The sequence below is a fragment of the Bubalus kerabau genome, chromosome 14 (assembly GCF_029407905.1).
Source record: "Bubalus kerabau isolate K-KA32 ecotype Philippines breed swamp buffalo chromosome 14, PCC_UOA_SB_1v2, whole genome shotgun sequence".
Taxonomy (NCBI): Eukaryota; Metazoa; Chordata; class Mammalia; order Artiodactyla; family Bovidae; genus Bubalus; species Bubalus kerabau.
This window is the reverse complement of record NC_073637.1, coordinates 28,224,925-28,244,189: the sequence shown is the minus strand read 5'-3', so window position 1 is coordinate 28,244,189 and position 19,265 is coordinate 28,224,925. Positions and strand designations below refer to the sequence as shown.

Genomic DNA, 19,265 nt, shown 5'->3' with positions numbered 1-19,265 from the left:
TAATAGAATTGCTGGGAGGTAGATGTGAGGGAACTCTGAAAAGTACATTATTCCTGGTAGAAAGTCTACATACCAAATCTCAGTTGAATGATTTTCTGCAAATGTATCTAAGTACATTAGAAGACTGACCCTTACAGAACCATATTAACGTCAGCAATATTTTACTCTCTGCATTGCTGGGTTTTGTCAGCAGAGACTAGACCATGCAGTTACTTCAAACCCTTCCCTCCACTTATCCTTGCTATGTTCTATGTCCTGTGTTTATTGGTAGGGATCCTTATTTTGGAAAAGTCAGGATCATTATAAGAATGAGGAACCATGAGGCGAATACCTCATGTAGAGTGAAGAGAGAACCAATTACCACTCCCATGAGTACTTCAATTTATTTTAATCATTACCCATAAAGGTCTTTAAATTTTGATAAAGGGAAAACCATTTCTCTCCATTTCTGAGGACATGATAAGCTAGCTATGTCCCAATGGGAGGTGTGGACACAGAAAACCTTCTGTCACTGATATCTTTTGTTAGAGATGGGTGCCAGGAACTATGAGATCACATTTCAACCTTCTTCCACCTCCCCTTCCTCCTGTATCAGAAAGATCCCCTGGAGAAAGGAATGACAACCCACTCCAGTATTTTGCCTGGAGAATTCCATGGACTGAGGAGCCTGGCATGCTGCAGTCCTTGGGGTCTCAAAGAGTCTGGACATGACTGAGTGACTAACACTATCCTCCTGCATACTCTTTATCTCTGCATCTAGCGATCTCATTATCAGAATTTTCAACACGTGGAGTGAGAGAGGAAAACGATATCAAAGAATCACATTTTCACTTCTAAAATGGAGAAAATAGAAGTCTATTTTTTCCAGCTTTTTGATTTAAAAAAGTTATTAAAAGAATAAATCTTTTCTTCCAAAATTGAGATTACCTCTAAAGACTCACATTTAAAAATCTGCAAGGTTAATTTAGATTTGCCTAAGAATCATTGCTGCACTTCTACTCTTTTAAATTTCTCAATTTAAGGAATCTGGGGATCAATTCTCAACAATTTCTTCAAATAAATAGATTATTAAAAACTACAGTATAACCTTAAAACAGCAATAAACATTTATTCTCACACAAGGTTTGTGCATCAGAAATCTAGGAGCAGCTTAGCTCAGTGGCCCTGGCTTGGAGGTCTCTCTGCTGCTGCTGCTGCTAAGTTGCTTCAGTCGTGTCCGACTCTGTGTGACCCCATAGACGACAGCGCACCAGGCTTTCCCATCCCTGGGATTCTCCAGGCAAGAACACTGGAGTGGGTTGCCATTTCCTTCTCCAATGCCTGAAAGTAAAAAGTCAAAGTGAAGTCGCTCAGTAGTGTCCGACCCTCAGTGACCCCATGGACTGCAGCCTTCCAGGCTCCTCCATCTCATGGGAGAGACCCATGGGGAGAGACCCACCATGGGTCTCTCCATGAGAGACCTCTCTGGGAGGTCTCTCACGGGGTTGCAATTAATGTCTCAGCCAGAGCTGTAGCCTGCAGACACCTGAAGGCTTGACTTGGGCTGGATGGTTTATTTCCAAGGTGGCTCATGCACATGACTGAGGCCTTAGTTCTTTACGATGTGGACCTCCCAGAGAACTGCTTAGTATCTTCGTGACATGGAAGCTGATTTCTCCCAGTGGGAGAGAGGTGAGAGAGTGAGCAGGAGGCCAAACCCTTGGAAATCCTATCCTTGGAAATCTTATCCTTGGAAATCACTTCTGCTGTATCCTAGTTGCTCAAATGAACAGCTGGACATTTGGGTCTGGAGCTTGGGGGAGTGGTCTGAGCTCCAGGCAGAAATACCATATAGCTGGTATGGTTATTGTGGCCAAATGTTTTTTCAAGTGTCTGGTAGAGACTTTTGGTTCTTCTATTTTTGTTTTTAAACCTCTTAATGCGTTTATTTTAAGCTTTTTTTTGGACATTAAGTTTCCCTCTCAACAAAAAAGTATTGGTTGTCCCATCCCCTCCCCCATCTCCACCGGCCAGATCAGTCCCTGCTGCAAGGGCACTTCTGTTGCCCCTGAAATCTGGAAATAAATATCGAAAGAAATGGCATCAAGTCTTCATGTTGAGCGATGGCATGAAGTGGGCCCCAGAAACCTGTCATGCAGAGCGTTACCAGGTCTGGACAGCTTTGAGGTGGCGTGGAGAATGTGGGGGCTTGTTGCTGTGGTCACCTGTCCCTGGGCATGGGGGCCACGCCGAGTCCCACCAGATGGCTGGCTGCGCGGAGGCCGCCTGCAACCTGTCCAGGAAGTTGTGCAGGGCTGGGATGCCTTCCTTCAGGCGTTTGTGCTTGTGCGTCTCCACCACCACTTGACTGGGGCAGCTGGTGTTGTTGAAGGGGTCCCCCAGAACACATAGTGGGGGAAGGCCTGGCCATCCGTGTTGGACCTCCAGTCGGTAGTGAAGCCAAGGACTCATTAACAGGCAGGTAGGCCTTCACGACAAACATGGGGGTGCCAGCCAGCTGGGTCTCCTCGAAGACGTGGCCCAGCTTCCTGTTCAGGATACCATCAGATCAGATCAGATCAGTTGCTCAGTCGTGTCCGACTCTTTGCGACCCCATGAATCGCAGCACGCCAGGCTTCCCTGTCCATCACCAACTCCTGGAGTTCACTCAGACTCACATCCATTGAGTCAGTGATGCCATCCAGCCATCTCATCCTCTGTCGTCCCCTTCTCCTCCTGCCCCCAATCCCTCCCAGCATCAGAGTCTTTTCCAATGAGTCAATTCTTCGCATGAGGTGGCCAAAGTACTGGAGTTTCAGCTTTAGCATCATTCCTTCCCAAGTAATCCCAGGGCAGATCTCCTTCAGGATGGACTGGTTGGATCTCCTTGCAGTCCAAGGGACTCTCAAGAGTCTTCTCCAACACCAAAGTTCAAAAGCATCAATTCTTCCACTTGTTCTGGACACTGGATCTCCACAAGGTAGATGGGCTCCATGAGCCGGGGCTGGGCGGTCAGCACACTGGCGTACAGGCAGCGCCGGGCCATGGGGATGCTCTGGCCACCCCCGCAGTGGGTGACATCGGTGTGCAGTGTCACATCGTGAACGTCAAAGCACACGCCCCACATGTACTTCTCGCACAGTGTCCCCTCCTTGGTGGCCCACTGGAAGCCCGCCACCACACTATCCTTGATTTCATTGAGGTATTGCATGCCCCTGGTGATGTCCGTGAGGATGCTGGTGCCCATGCCGTCAGGGCCAAAGCACCAGATCTTGCGGGTTTGGCCACATCCCACTTATAATTCTCGACCAGGTTCCAGGCCCCCTGCTTGAGCTACTGGTGGGCAGACACCTTGCCCTTGTCAATGTCCTCGGCTAGGCCATCAGGGAAGGGCTGTGCCTTCATATATAGCCTATTGTGCTTGTTGGGGGACTTGGACAGGCAGAGCACGTTTGACTCCTCGCTGACAGTCTCCTGGTATAGACAACTGGGTCAGATTTCTCTTGATGGGGATGCAGGCATGATCCTCCTCCACGTCCTTGAGGCAGATCTCCAAGTGCAATTCCCCAGCCCCTGATGATGATGTGCTCCCTGGACTCCTCAATGATACACTGCACCATGGGGTCCGACTTGGCCAGCTGCTTCAGGCCCTCCACCAGCTTGGGCAGGTCTGCTGGGTTCTTTGCCTCCACAATGACCCTGACAACAGGGCTCACACTGAACTTCATCACCCGTGTGTTGGGCTATGCTCAAAGGTGGTGATGGTGTCGGTCTTCACCAGGAACTGGTCCATGCCCACCAGGCCCATGATGTTGCCACAAGGCACATCCTCAACAGGCTCCACATAACGGCCCATCATCAGGATTGTCCTCTGGATTGGCTTCAGGTACAGGTCCTCCTTCTCCCTGGAGTTGGGCCCCATGATGCAGACCGTCAGGCCAGTGTACACCACCCCTGAGAAGACCTGGCCAAAGGCATAGAACTGACCTTTGTCAGAGGTTGGCACCATTTTGGAAGGTACATCATGAGAGGGCCTTTGGGATCACAGCTTTTAGTGCCCATGGCTGCCTTGTCACCTGGGGGCCCCTCATACAGGAGCTCACAGTGGTACATCTGGGCCGTCACAGGGGAGGGCAGATGGATGGTGATCGTCTGCAGCAGGGTGTCCCCAGCAGACAGCCAGTGGTGCATCACAGCCTTCAGAAGTGATTTGCCCTCCTTATCCTTATCTTCACTGTCCCACTTGATGTCCAGTTTTTCAGTTAGTTTTGCCGTCTCCTCTTTCTTGAAGTTCATGATTGCATCAGACACCTTGAAGATGGGGTCCAGGATGAGCTGGCAGAACATTAGCAGCAGCTTCTTGTCATTGGGTTGTTGGCTGACTTGCTGAACTTGCTGGTGGGTGGATCAAAGTACCAGTCTCCCCACAGCTTTTTCATTATGTCCTCCACTTTCTTGGCCCACTCAGCAGGCCCCAGCTGGCCTTCGCCCTTGGCAACAAACTTGGCCACATACAACTCTGCAAACTACTTCAGGGTAAAGGCCCAACTGTGAAGACCAGTCCCGAAGCCAACAGTACTGAGGACAGGGTTGATTATGACATTGCCCATGGGGCCGCTCTCGCCCTCGCCGTAGGTGGAGACAATGACGTTGACATTCTCCACGATGTGCTGGAAGGGCTCGTAGAGCTCCTTGGGCTCCTGCTGCTGTTCAAGCAGGGCCTGGTCCATCTTGTTCATCATCAGCACCGGCTTGATGCCCTCGGTGACAGCCTGGCACAGCACCATCTCTGTTTGCACACACATGCCCGACATGCAGTCCAGCATCACCAAGGTGCTGTCGGTGACACGGAGCGTGGCTGTCACCTCTGAGGAGAAGTCCACATGCCCAGGGGAGTTGATGAGGTTAGTGAGGAAGCCAGAGCCATCCCTGCTCTGCTTGATGAAATTCAAGTTGTTCTCTGAAGGCTTGTAGAAAAGGAAGATGGCCATTGACTTGATGCTGATGCAACGCTCCTGCTCATCCTTCCGGGTGTTAGTGAAACAGGTCTCCCCAGACAGGGCAGAGGCGATGACACCCGCCTTGCACATCAGGAAGTCCATCAGAGTGGACTTGGCATGGTCCACGTGGGTGATGACAGCCATGTTCCTGATGTTGGCCTTCTTGTCCGTGATGGGCCGGATCTGGTTTACTGTGAAGTTCACCATGTTGGTGGATGGTGGTGGTTTCTCCCAGGCAGATCCAAGTGAGCTAGTTCATGCCGAGGAAGGTGACGATGATGTTGGAAGAGAACCAGATCTTCTATTATATGTTACCTATATGTATGCTCTGTGTATCTATTAAGTATCTGACAATTATTGTTAAACTTCACATACATCTAATACAATTGAAAATGTGTAACAAACCCCCCAAATCATCTAATCTTAACAAATCTGGTAGCTTTTAATTTATGTATTTTTATTTTTTGCATTTTACCCTGAGAGTTTTATTTTAAATTGGAGTATAATCGACTTTCAATGTTGTGTTAGTTCTTGGTGTGCAGCAAAGTGGTTCAGTTATACATATATATGTTCTTTTTCAGATTCTTTTTCCTTACAAGTTATTACAAATATTAATATAGTTCCCTGTTCTAAATAGTTCCTTGTTGGTTATCTGTTTTACACATAGTAGTATGTATATGTTAATCCCACTGATAGTATTTTTTTATTTAAATATTTATTTAAAGAAAAACAATAATAATCAGAAATGAAAAAAATGTGAGAAAGTGAGAATTCTTTTGTAAAACTTGAAAGGACAAATTGATTTTTACAAAGATAGTGAAATGAGTATCATAATGCTTTAATATATACAAACTCTTTAACCTAAATTTCCAAGTTCTGATAATATAGCTAAAAAATACAAAGTAAATATACAGAGAAAAAAATGTTTGATAGAAAAAGAGACTGAGGCTTAAAGAGACTAAGTAATTTCTCATATCATGATAGCTAGTAAGTGACAGTGCTGGGGGAAGCTGCTTGTGTGGGTCTAATGAGAGTTCTGACCTCCGCATACAAATTTAGAAGTCATTAGCATATAACACGTAAGAAAAACATATTTGTCCTCCACAAGGAATTGATGAAAGCTTTATGTCCATGAAAAAGGGTTATATTCACTGTCCCAAGAGAACTCACAGGATGGTATATATAGTAAATCAGGCTTAGAAACCTGATTTCTCTGCACATCAAGAGTGAATCCATCTTTCAGAAATGGCTCACGTTAACCTAGTTTATGAATCTGATTTTTAAAAGTAGAATGTCAATTGCAACGAGAAATCACTCTCCCAGAGATGGGAATACATAAAATTAATGCCACTAATTTTTTCTTATCCTAGACAAAGAGTGAAATGTATGGAAATATTTGCTGACTTTAAGTAGAGGGAACATGAAACATTCATCTTATGTTTGGGATGGCCTTTCTGGGGACAAGAATCTGTGACTCCTAGTGCCTTTCATTCCCTCACTCATTTCATCAGCCCAACTATACCCTGATGTCTCATTCTGATCGGAAAGCTGTATCTGTTTGGCCTCCAAAAGATTTGTAAATCTGGTCCAATGGCCTTATGCCTGGGTGCTCAGTCTCAGTTGTGTCCAACTCTTTTCGACCCTAATGGCCTTACTCAAGTACTAAATACTTGGATGAGTAAAAAACTCCCCTAAGTAATGTTTCAATGAAAGTGAAAGTGTAGTTGCTCAGTCGTGTCTGAGTCTTTGCCACCCCATGGACTGTAGCCCACCAGGCTCCTCTGTCCATGGAATTCTCCAGGTGAGAATACTGGAGTGGGTTGCCATTCCCTTCTGCAGGGGATCTTCCCAACCGAGGGATCAAACCTGGGTCTCCTGTACTGAAGGCAGATTCTTTATCTTCTGAGCCACCAGGGAAGCTATAATATTTCAATAGAGAATATAAATTTTTATCTCCAAGATTTTCATTTTTTGAGCCTCTAAGACTGACTAATCCTCCTTCTGATGGACTTAGCCAATTCAATCAAATTACCATCAAGTTCTGTCCCCAGGATTCAACCTGTATTTTTAAGTCTCTCCTGTAACTTCCTTTTGCAGTATATTAAGCCCCCAACTCATTAATTACCTGCCATCTGACCTACCAAAGACATGATCCCATCTGTACTTGAGTTCCTTAGTCTGTAGAATGGGAAAAATAGTATCAGAATCGTAGGATGACCGTGCAGTGCCTTGGGCATGTGAAGCTATCTGTGTGTTATCACCGCATGGTTGTCATCATTGTTAGCATGTTGAATTATTAACATTAATTCTCAGGGCACAAACTTACACCTAAGTTCTTAGGTGAATCCTTGCTGTAAAACCCAATGGTTGTAATGTCAGTCATATGTAGTTCTGATGCTAAGAAAAAAATGGCACAGTGGGCTCTGTAACTTGAGCTTCAAAACTGAGCTGAAAAGCAGTAATCAGAAAGATTTTTAAAATTAGGAAACATGGTGTTTTGGTGTTTTCATTTTTCTTTTAGCAGTAGATCCCATTAGTATTCAAGTAAAGTTCATGGATAACTGCTCAGAATAATGCTTTAAAAGGTACACAAAAAATAAGGATTACAGAAAAAAATTATATTAGAATTATATTAAAATATTCCCCAAATAAATTTCTGTTAGAGTAATATGTGCACTTCTTTATGACTATATTAAAAACCAAGATCTAAGAAGAGATCTAATAATGACCATAATTCAGCAGTTGGAATGTGTGTAAATGATACAAGATATTTGTATCGATTGTACTGTTAGATGACAACATCCATATTCCTGTTAGTGACAAAGCCATAGATACTGCTAATATACCATAGTGTTGGCAACAATCATAACTGAATAAAATGTTGAATTTCAACTAGAGTTAATACAAATAAAGATCCCCTCATCCAAGGGGCATGTTCTTTACACAGAGACAGCAGGACCTAAGAGCCTAAGAAAGATATTATATCAGGTAGGTTACTTGCTGTGGTAAACAACAGAAAATCCAGCATTTTGAGATTTATTATTGACTTAAGGAATACAGGTGATTTATAGCCCTCACTCAACAGAAAAACTCCAGAGAGGAGCAAAAAGTTCTACATGAAAATTTCCAGGGTAAAAAAAATCTATTTCTTCCAGATGTACTCTCTCCAGAGAGCTCCCTAGCAAACCTCCGTTTACACTTCATTGACCCAAACTGCATACTTATTCCTGGACCATGCCCTGTGGCAGAGAAATTCCATTCCATTGGCTTACCAACCACTGGGTGAGTTCCTGAACAGTCATTCACAGGAAGCACCGTGCTCCCTCTGGACCAGTTGCTCAAGCAGAGCTTTGGCATTCAGGTGTGTGTTGGGCATTTTAGGTTGCTAGAACAACTGCAAGAGGAAGTTAGGGGTGCAGAACACCCCAAGATGCCTGGGACAGTTCTGCAAAGAGTTGCCCAGCCCCAGATACCATTGTGCTCGAGCTAAGAAATACTGCTGTAGATACCACCCTTGAATGTCACTGGCTTCTTATAGAGCTGTGGTATAGTAAGAAATACTTTTGGTTTGTCTCCATTCGTGGCACATAGCTCCTAAAACCCTTGGAATTTCCTGAGTGATCAGAGAGTCCTTTGTTATTCGTGTGTGTGTGTGTGTGTGTGTGTGTGTGTGCACTTAGTCACGCACACACTCTTTGCCACCCCATGGACTGCAGCCTGCCAGGCTCCTTTGTCCATGGAGATTCTCCAGGCAAGAATACCAGAGTGGGTTGCCATGCCCTCCTCCAGGGGATCTTCCCAACAAGGATTGAACCCAGGTCTCCTGCATTGCAGGCAGATTTTTTACCATCAGAGCCACCAGGGAAGCTGTTGTTATTCATAAAGAACTCCTTTTTTGATCCCCTGGGATTTTAAGCTAATGTGATGACTTAAAGCTGTGTCCCTACATAGCTTCAGAATTGGGCTGGTCACCAGAAAGACTGAGTGATTAGAATGGTTGGAACTTTCAGGCCCACTCACAAATCTCTAGGAAAGGGAGGGGGTGCTGCAGATTAAGTTCTATATAAATTTTTGTTGTTGTTGTTAATTTTCTTTGGAATAGAGATTGCTTTACAAAGTTGTATTAGTTTCTGCTGTGCAGCAAAGTGAATCAGCTGTATGCATACAGGTACGTGTACATGTGCTCAGTCGCTCAGTCTTTGCAACCCTATGGACTGTAGCCCCTCCATGGGATTTCCCAGGCAAGAATACTGGAGTGGGTTGCCATTTCATTCTCCAGGGGATCTTCCCAGCCCAGGGATTGAACCCATATCTCTTGCATTTCCTGCATTGGCAGGTGCATTCTTTACCAATGTGCCACCTGGGAAGCATACATATATCCACTTTTTTGGGGGTCTCCTTCCCATTTAGGGCACCACAGAGCATTGAGTAGAGATCACTGTGCTATATAGTAGACTCTCATTAGTCATTTATTTTATACATGAAGTGAAGTGAAGTGAAAATCGCTCAGTTGTGTCTGACTTTTTGCGACCCGGTGAACTATACAGTCCATGGAATTCTCCAGGCCAGAATACTGGAGTGGGTAGCCTTTCTCTTCTCAAGGGGATCTTCCCAACCCAAGGATCAAACCCAGGTCTCCTGCATTGCAGGCAGATTCTTTACCAGCTGAGCCACCAGGAAAGATTTTATACATGGTAGTAGTTGCTGCTGCTGCTGCTAAGTCGCTTCAGTCGTGTCCAACTGTGTGCGACCCCATAGACGGAAGCCCACCAGGCTCCCCCATCCCTGGGATTCTCCAGGCAAGAACACTGGAGTGGGTTGCCATTTCCTTCTCCAATGCATGAAAGTGAAAAGTCAAAGTGAAGTTGCTCAGTCGTGTCTGACTCTTAGCGACCCCATGAACTGCAGCCCACCAGGCTCCTCCGTCCATGGGATTTTCCAGGCAAGAGTACTGGAGTGCGGTGCCATTGCCTTCTCCGACGTAGTAGTAGTATATATATGTCAATCCCAACCTTTTGAACAATGAGACATTGATGAGCTTCTGGGTTGGTGAACACATGGAGATGCTGGGAGGGTAGGGCATGAAGAGAGTGCCCCTTTTTCATCTGGCTGTTCCTGAGTAGCGTCCTTTTATAAAAGCCAGGTAAATGTTAAGTAAATGTTTCTCTGAGCTTTGTGAGTCATTCTAAAAATTATCAGACCCAAGGACCCCTTGGCTTTCTGGGAACTCGTTTATGACTGGTGGGTCAGCAGGAGGCCCCTGGACTTGAGATTGGCGGTAATTCAAGTGGGGAAATCTGGTGGGACTGAGCTGTTAACCTTGGGATGTAATGCTTTCTCCAAGTTCAGTTCAGTTCAGTTGCTCAGTCGTGTCCAATTCTTTTTGACCCCATGGACTGCAGAATGCCAGGCTTCCCTGTCCATCAAGTAGAGAGGATCAAAAGTGTAAATGTTACCCCTCAGCCTTGTCTGACTCTTTGTGACCCCATGGGCTGTAACCTGCCAGGCTTTTCTGTCCGTGGAATTTTCCAGTTAAGATAGAGTCAGAATTAAATTTGTAGGACATCCAGTTGATTATCCACTGCATCTTGTAGAATTGCTTGGAGGTGATGGAGACCACTTTGGAAGGGGAGGTATGGATATCTGAGCAAGAGTGTGGAAAGAATGGTAAATGGGTTCAGGGAAGACAACCAACTACAGCTGCTACAGATATTATAGATTTCAGAAGCAGAGAGCCTGGGGTTTAAATCCTGGTTCTGCTTCTCCAGCACTGTGTGATCTTGAGCAAGTTAATGAATGTTTAAAAGCTGTATTTTCTTTAATAAGTGAAAATGGAATAGTAAAACCTACCTCTGAGATTTCTGAGAGGATTGATTAGAGAATGTATGCAAGTCTGTCAAATGTCCTGGTCCCTGGAAGGGATGCCATAGAGTGTCAGCTTCCTTTCTTCCTGCTCTTATATGCCTGAATTTCCAGGATAGCTATCTGATAGGATCCAAAGGGATCAGTGCCTTGTTGTTTCCAGCAAATGTTTTCGAGGTGCTAAGATCTTCTAATGAGAGCACGAGCTGTCATTTAAACCACTAGATTAGGAATATTACAGATGGTCCCAGCACAATGTGTTCAGTGTCACAGATGGCTCATAACAGCAAGTCAGTAGTAATAAGCAAGAAGACACATATCAGTTTTAGCTCTGGGCTTTCAACCGCTTCTTAAATGTACTAGCACTGTATAAAATAAATAAAATATGTATGCACACGTATGTTTGACTTTCTGTATACTTCACTTTTAATTATTTTTTTTATTATTACTATTATATTTTGGCTGGGCTATGCTGCTCGTGGGATCTTAGTTCTCCAAGCAGGGGTTGAAGCCAGGCCACAGCAGTGAAAGCGCTGAGTATAACTACTGGAATGCCAAGGAATTCCCTCTATATGTTTCATAATCAGGTGAAGATGCATAGGAAAATGACCTTGGTTCCATTTTATTTTTAATTGGAGGATAATTGCTTTACAATGTTACACTGGTTTCTGCTGTACAACAACATGAATCAGCTGTAAGTATACATATATCCCCTCTCTCTTGAGCATTCCCGTTTTGAAGGCATCTTCTTTCCTTCAAACAGAGGTCTTTGTGCACCCTGCAGCCTGACCTCCCTGTCTGGAAGAGAACTCTTATTTTTCTTTCAGAGTCCACGTGAATGATCAGTTCCTCTGGAAAGTCCTTCTGATTTTCCAGACTAGGTAGGAGCTTCTGTTTTTGTTCTCATAGCCTCGCATTTGTGTTATCTGTTTATGTATTACAAACCACAACTATATTCAGTGGTTTAAATACTCACAGGCTATTATTTCCCATAATTCTTTGGGTTGATCCGGTGGTTCTTCTGCTTTATGACACTTTGACTGTAGTGCAGAGATAGCTGGAAGGTCCCGAGGCCGACCTATCACACTGGACACCAGCTGGGAGCTCAGTTGGAGTTGTTGATCAAGGCCCTTGGTGATCCTCCGTAGGGACCATGCATTTCCAGAATGGCAACTGGATTCTAAGAAAGTGCATTCTAAGAAGCCCAGTCCCATTGAGCAAGTACTCATCAAACCCCTGCTGGTTCCATGTATATAATGTCCCAACAGTCACAGTTAATTATGTGGCCAAACCATTGTCAACATGGAAGAAATCTGCACAAGGTTTGGTTCACTGGGGGTGGAAGTCTGCCACATCCAGTGAAACTTTCCTTAGTAGGACTCATCATTGTTTGCAATCATGTATATATGTATATGCCAATTATTGTGGAACAGAACCTTAAATGCAATTGAAATGATTTGCTGAAGCACATGCATGCATGGATGCTCAGTCACTTCAGTCATGTCCCACTCTTTTTGACCCTATGGCCTAGCCTACCAGGCTTCTCTGTCCATGGGAGTCTCCAGGCAAGAATACTGGAGTGGGTTGCCTTTTGCTCCTCCAGGGGATCTTCCCGATCCAGGGATTGAACTCATGTCTGCTGTGTTTCCTGCACTGTAGGCAGATTCTTTACAGCTGAGCCACCAGGGAAGCCCTGCAGAAGTCCAAGTGACTGAGAAACTAAAAGGCGGTGCCACCGTGCAGGTCTTACAAAAGGGACTGGTCCTGTCCACTGTTAGCTGATCACCTACCACCACACTATTTCGAGGATAACTCTAGGTATTCTGTGTTCCCTCTCATCTCAAGCCAAGGGAGAAGGATTTCAAAATTTATTTGGAGAACTTAACGTGTGATCCTGGAATTTTGATGCACCATTCCTGTGAGCATCCCAGTGCTTGCAAGCACCGGGATTGTTTGCGGGCGTCAGACCCTACAAGGGGATTGGCTCAGGATTGTCCTGCCAGGCAGCCCCTCTGAATAAAGGAATCTGTATATGTCCTTGACAGACACCCAATGATGTTTTCTACCGAAAGACATTAGCTGCATTTATCAAGTGCTTCTCATTCCAGGATATCACATACATTCTTTTCTAATGTGTAGGACAACCCTGCAAGGTATGTAGATTTTATTTATGTTTTACAGATGAGAAAGCAAATTGAGATGGAAATACATGCCACCATCATACAGCTGATAAATACCAGAGCTGTGTTTCCACCCTAGGTCTGTCTGTCTTCGAAATTCCAGTCCTTTCACCAGCTCCCCACTGTCACAGTTCAGGCAGACAAGGAGAAGACAGCCCACGTGCAGCAATGAAGACCCAGTGCACTGGGTCTTCTCCAGTTGTGGTGAGCAGGGGCTACTCTCTAGTTGTGGTGTGTGGGCTCCTTATTGCGATGGCTTCTCTTGTTGCAGAGCACGGGCTTTACGTGTGTGGGCTCAGTAGTTGCGGCGTGCGTGCTTAGTTGCCCCAAGGCAGGCGGGATCTGCCCAGTCCAGGGACCAAACCTGTGTCCCCTGCATTGGCAGGCTGATTCTTCACCACTGGGTCATCAGGGAGGTCTGACACATGTCTTCAAAGGCTGACATGGAGAACAAGTTTGGGGTATATTTGATAGGGATCAGTGCCTATAAAAAGAAGGGGGTGGAAGCAGCGTTGGGCAGATGGAGAAGCTGCAGTGCAGGCATCAGGACCATGTAGCAGCTCTGGACACGTAGTGCCCACTGTGTGCCATCCTTCTGGCTGGAAGACTGGACCTGATACCTCTGCCTTATGCAGGCACAGCATGAGCGTTGCCCCCACGTGATAGTTAATTTTGTCAACTTGATGGGGACATGGGGAGCTTGCATACTTGGCTAAATGTTATTTCGGGATGTGTCTGTGGGGGTGTTTCTGGATGACATTAGCGTTTGAACTGGTAGAGTAAGTGAAGCAGATTGCCTTCCCCATGTGGGTGGGCATCGTCCCATCAGTTGAGGACCCGAATAGAGCAAAGGTGTGGGGGAGGGGTGGATTTGAGGTCTCTGCCTGGTGGTGAAGCTGGGATGTTGGTCTTGAGTACTTGGACTGGGACTTACATCATCACCTCCTCTGGCTCCCAGACCTTGTGATTTGGATTAGAATTGACACCACTGTTTTTCCTGCTTGCAGATGGCAGATTATGGGGTTCTCATCATGTGAGCCAATGTCTTGTAATAAGTCAATCTCTCTCTGTGTAATTTCTGTCTTTTTCAGTGCTTTCCTGGTGGCTCAGTGGTAAAGAATCTGCCTGCTAATGCAGGAGACGTGGGTTTGATCCCTGGTCTGGGAAGATCCCCTGAAGAAGGAAATGGCAACCCACTCCAGTATTCTTCCCTGGAGAATCCCCACGGACAGAGGAGGGTCCCAAAAGAGTCAGACACAACTTAGCGACTGAACAACAACAATCTTTTTCTATCTCTATATCCTATTGACTCTGTTTCTCTAGAGAACTCTAATACACCCAGGAAACACCTGTCCTCAGGCAGGGTTCTCTCTGCAGCTGAGACCAGCCCCAAAGTGCCTGACAAGGGGTGTTATCTGCTATCTGCACACCCCACAGTAGGCAGCTCGTCCTTCCTGCACTTGGCCCCACATCTCCACGTCTACCACATGTCTGAGCTATTCATTTGTGGCATTTTTATTTTTTGACTTAAAATTATACCTTATTAGCATTTATGTTTTAACAAAAATTATCTTGACATTCATTTACTATTTTATCAGATTTGAACAAGTGATTTAAAATCTAACTGCTGGTTAAATTATAACTTTCATGTTATGTATATTTTATAACATTAAAATAATCTATGACTCCTACATATTACCTATATGAGAGTCTAGATTCCTTATCATGGTCTGTGAGACCTATCAGAGTCAGATTTGAAACTACATTTACAAGCTTCTACTGTTGATCAGTCTTGCCCCATTCTCAGCCTCCCTTCCCTGACTGCTCCTGCTTCTGGACAGTGCTTCAGTGATATTCAACTTTTCACTGATCCCCAAACAGTCCATCTTCTTCATCTAATTAGCGTTTTTACACAGCCTAGATTATTTGCCTTATGCTTCCCTGACTTCCCTGCCTGATGAAATCCTACTAATACCATTCAAGACAAAACATAAAGGGGGCTTCCCTGGTGACCCAGAGGTAGAGAGTCTGCCTGCCAATGCAGGAGACATGGGTTTGATCCCTGGTCTGGGAAGATCCCACATGCTGACAGGCAACTAAGCCTGTGCGCCAAAACCAGTGAGCCCGGGAACTGCAACTACTAAGCCCATACTCCCCAACTGCTGAAGCCCGCACCCTAGAACCTGTGCTGTACAACAAGAGAAGCCACCTCAATGAGAAGCCCACGCACCGCCGCTACAGAGAGGCCCACCGCAACTAGAGAAAAGCCCGCACAGCAATGAAGACCCAGCACAGGTGAAAATAAAAATAAATAAAATTACATCAATAAGACAAAATATAAATATTATTTGACACTTGGCAAATTTTCTATATCCTTGTGCTTTTCTGTTCTGTAGCTTTTAAGTATTCTTGATTTACATATACATGCATGTGTATGATTGCATTACACATACATGTCACATCATTGCATTGTGGCAGGATGGTTTTGGCTGCAAGGAGTAGAAAAATAGAGAGGTTTTGCTTTTCTATTGGTTCCATCCCTTTTAACCAATGATTCTATTTAATGTAAACATTGGATATCTAGTGGCTACGTGACACAATTTGGCACCCTCCGTCTAAGGTCATCTTCAGTGAAATCTGGCAAACGTCGGTAAGGCACCATGTTCCATCCTGTGTAGCATATGAAGAGCCTAGGAAGTCAAGATGAATGAGGCAGGGAGGAGTCCAGACAACCGAGCAGTGAGCCAGGTGACTGTGTCACAGAGATACAGGATTGCTGCCCTGTGCAGGGAATTAACCACTGCTTCTCATCTGAGAAGCAAGAGGGATGGGGGGAGGATTCCAGGTGGAAGGAACACAAGTGAGGCATGGAACAGGAGTTCAGGCTGCGGTTGGGGATGATGAAACCTTTGGCTAGAGCACAGAGCATATGCAGGTGGGCACCAAGCAGAACAACTCAACAGAAATCTGGGGCGGCATCGTGGAAAGCATTGTTCAGAGGGAGCTGAGTCATCAAGGCTTTTGAACAGAACTGAGGCTTAGTCCTGCTCCATGACTGTCTCCCGGGGAGCATCATGTCAGCCCTTGACTGCATGGGCATCTTATTCTCATTCTTTCTTGACAGCAAAGGCTCCTTTTAAAATAAAAAATGAAACAAATAAACCAAAAAAGCCCTGTCCTTGAACTGAATCTCTTTCTAATAACTTTCTCCTAAACAACCAAGCCCATGAGACCAGGCTAGAATCTCTGTGTCGGAATCCCTTGCTTTTCTGTGTGTTTTTATTTTTGAGCGGGGGCCTCAGCTGATGGCCTGGGGGTTCCCAGGTGGCCCTAGTGTTAAAGAACCTGACTGCCAATGCAGGAGATGTAAGAGACGTGGGCTCAATCCTTGGGTCAGGACAATCCCTTGGAGGAGGGCATGGCAACCCACTCCAATATTCCTACCTGGAGAATCCCAAGGACACAGAAGCCTGGAAGGCTACAGTCCACAGGGTCGCAAAGAGTTGGACACGACTAAAGTGACTTAGCATGCATACACTGTGGTTTGTGGACGTTTTATTTGCCCCACAAGAGGTTGAGCCAGAGCCCTCGGCAATGAAAGCCTGGAGTTCTAACCACTGGACCACCAGGCGGTTCCCACTCCCACTTCTGTTATAGCTATGTATCTATCGATTATCTATGCATGTGTGGTTAGTCACTCAGTGGTGTCTGACTCTTTATGACCCGATGGACTGCAGCCTACCAGGCTCCTTTGTCCATGGAATTTTCCAAGCAAGAATACTGGAGTGGGTTGCCATGCCCTTCTCCAGGGGATCTTCCCAACCCAGGGATTAAACCTAGGTCTTCTGCATTGCAGGTGGATTCTTTACCGTCTGAGCCACCAGGGAAGGTGGCAGATTATCTATCTATTTATCTACCCACACACACACACACACACACACGTGCACGTGTGCGCACACACACATCCTACTGGTTCTGCTTTCCCTCTCCATTTCCTTCTCCAGGGGATTTTCCCTTTGTCTGGACAGCCTGAACCAACAGCAGGGGATCTCAAATTCCAGGTGTGTTAGACTCACGGAAGGTGTCTTTCTCATAATACCAAAGATGCAGTGAGTCCCTTTCTCACAGTCTGGCTTCAGTAAGTCTGGGATGGGCCTGAAAATGTGCATTTTCACAGTCTCCTCAATTGATTCTCATGCATGTGGCAAGAGAGTCACATTTGAGAAACACTGCTCTGCATACTCTTTCTGGAGGATCTCATCAATTCTCCTGTCTCTAATGTTGTCTATGAGATGATTACCTTTAGATCTATTTCTCTTGGCCAGAACTCCCCTGATTTCAGGTTTCTATAACTGTTTCACATTCAACTACTTGTTCCTTAAGCAACTAATCTCACTATTTCCCCTATAACATGTTTTTATTTTTTCAATTGACAATTTCACTTTGTTTTTAATATTTATTTTTACTTATTTATGTATTTGTCCACACTGGGTCTTAGTTGCAGCACATGCAATCTTCCATCTTTGTTGTGGCAAGTGAGATCTAGTTACCTGATCAAGGATCAAACATGGGCCCCCTGCATTGAGAGCATGGAGTCTTAGCCACTGGACCACCAGGGAAGTCCCTGTAACATTATTTCAGTGAAGGACACCAACATGTATCTGTTCATTTAAAGGAAGAACCTGGGAGTCCTACTGACACCCTTCCTCCCACTTCTCTGCTTCCTTAGTATCTTTTGTATCTTCCCCATCTTTCCACCCCACTGCCATTGCCATGGTCTGAACCCCCAAACCTCTGGAGCCTGGGCAGTTGTAATTAACTCTACCCCCTACTCATCCCCTACCCTCCCAATCCAATCTCCCCTGTTTTGCCAGATCCATTTTCTAAAATCAAATCTGACCACAGTTAAACCCTTTAATTGCTTCTACAGCCCACAGGATAAAGCCTCAATTCCCAGGATGACGTAAAATCTGCCCTCTTCCTTTAGCCCTGCTCCCCTTTAGGGTAATGCCTCCCTTCACTCTTAGGCTTGTGCTGTGCCCAGCTGTTTGCAGCTACCAAAACACACGAGGCTGTTCTTGGCATTTTTGTGATACTGTTAACCTGATTCATCTACCTAGAATGTGCTCTCTGTTCACACAAAATACATTTCATTCATCTCACAAGACTCATGAATCATCTTTGCCATCAAGCCTTTTCTAATATTTTCAGGTAAAATCAAACGTTTCCAGTCTTCCTTTGATTATATCACCTGAAATAGTTTTTTGCACATATTTATTCACATTTGTGGTAGTGGTGGTGATTTAGACGCTCAGTTGTGTCCCACTCTTTGTGACCCCATGGACTATAGCCTGCCAGGCTCCTCTGTCCATGGGATTTACACGGGTAGCAGGAAACAAATGGCAAATAATTTCCTATCAAATTGGGAATTAATTATTCACTTTTAAATCCTGGGCACCCAGTACAGAGTCAGACATAAGGTACAGATTATGTGTGTGCCTGTTGAATAAATATATGAATTAAGTATAGTGGAAAGTATATTGTTCTAAATAAGGTCTGAGGATCTAATATATACCATCATGATTATGGTTGATAATACCATATTGTATAACTGAACTTTGCTACAGAGTAGATCTTAAATGTTCATACTCCCTTCCAGAAAAAGAAAAAAATACATAAGTATGTATATGAGGTGATGGATATGTTCATTAATTAGGTGGGAGAAATCTTTTCACAATGTAAATACATCAGGTTTTGACGTACACTTAAAATATCTTACAATTTTATTTGTCAATAAAACTGGAGAATAATTAAAAAAAGAAAGAACATTGTTCCAGAAGTTCAATTTCGTGAGTTTACTCCTGGCTCAACACTAATGAACTTACTGCCTAGGACAAGTCATTAATTCTCATGCACTCCGGGTAGCTTTGTGGTTTGCTGGAAAGGATGTAGTAAAAACAGCAAAACGATGACAGAATTGGCATGTGATCCTGCTGAGACTGTCATAAGCCCCTCTAAAAATTATTATCGATACGGGTTTATGTACCAATAATCCATGTTCTGTGATGTCATAAGGTTTTTAGTGCTAAAAGGATTGGGGCAAAGAGTGACTCATGGTGCAGAAGTAATGCAGATCTCCTTCCAATAGATCCAGAAGGTATGAAAGAAGAGACACAGGGGTCATCAGAAGTCAGGTGGGGGTGTTCAGCCCTCAGAGGGATGGAGGGGGCCTCTGCATCACACA

At 44.9% G+C, this 19,265-nt stretch overlaps 1 pseudogene; it reads right to left on the bottom strand.

Annotated features, from left to right (window-relative positions):
* Positions 1–2,142: 2,142 nt before the first annotated feature.
* On the bottom strand, positions 2,143–5,243 carry LOC129626890 (elongation factor 2-like; annotated as a pseudogene).
* Between the last annotated feature and the right edge of the window lie 14,022 nt (positions 5,244–19,265).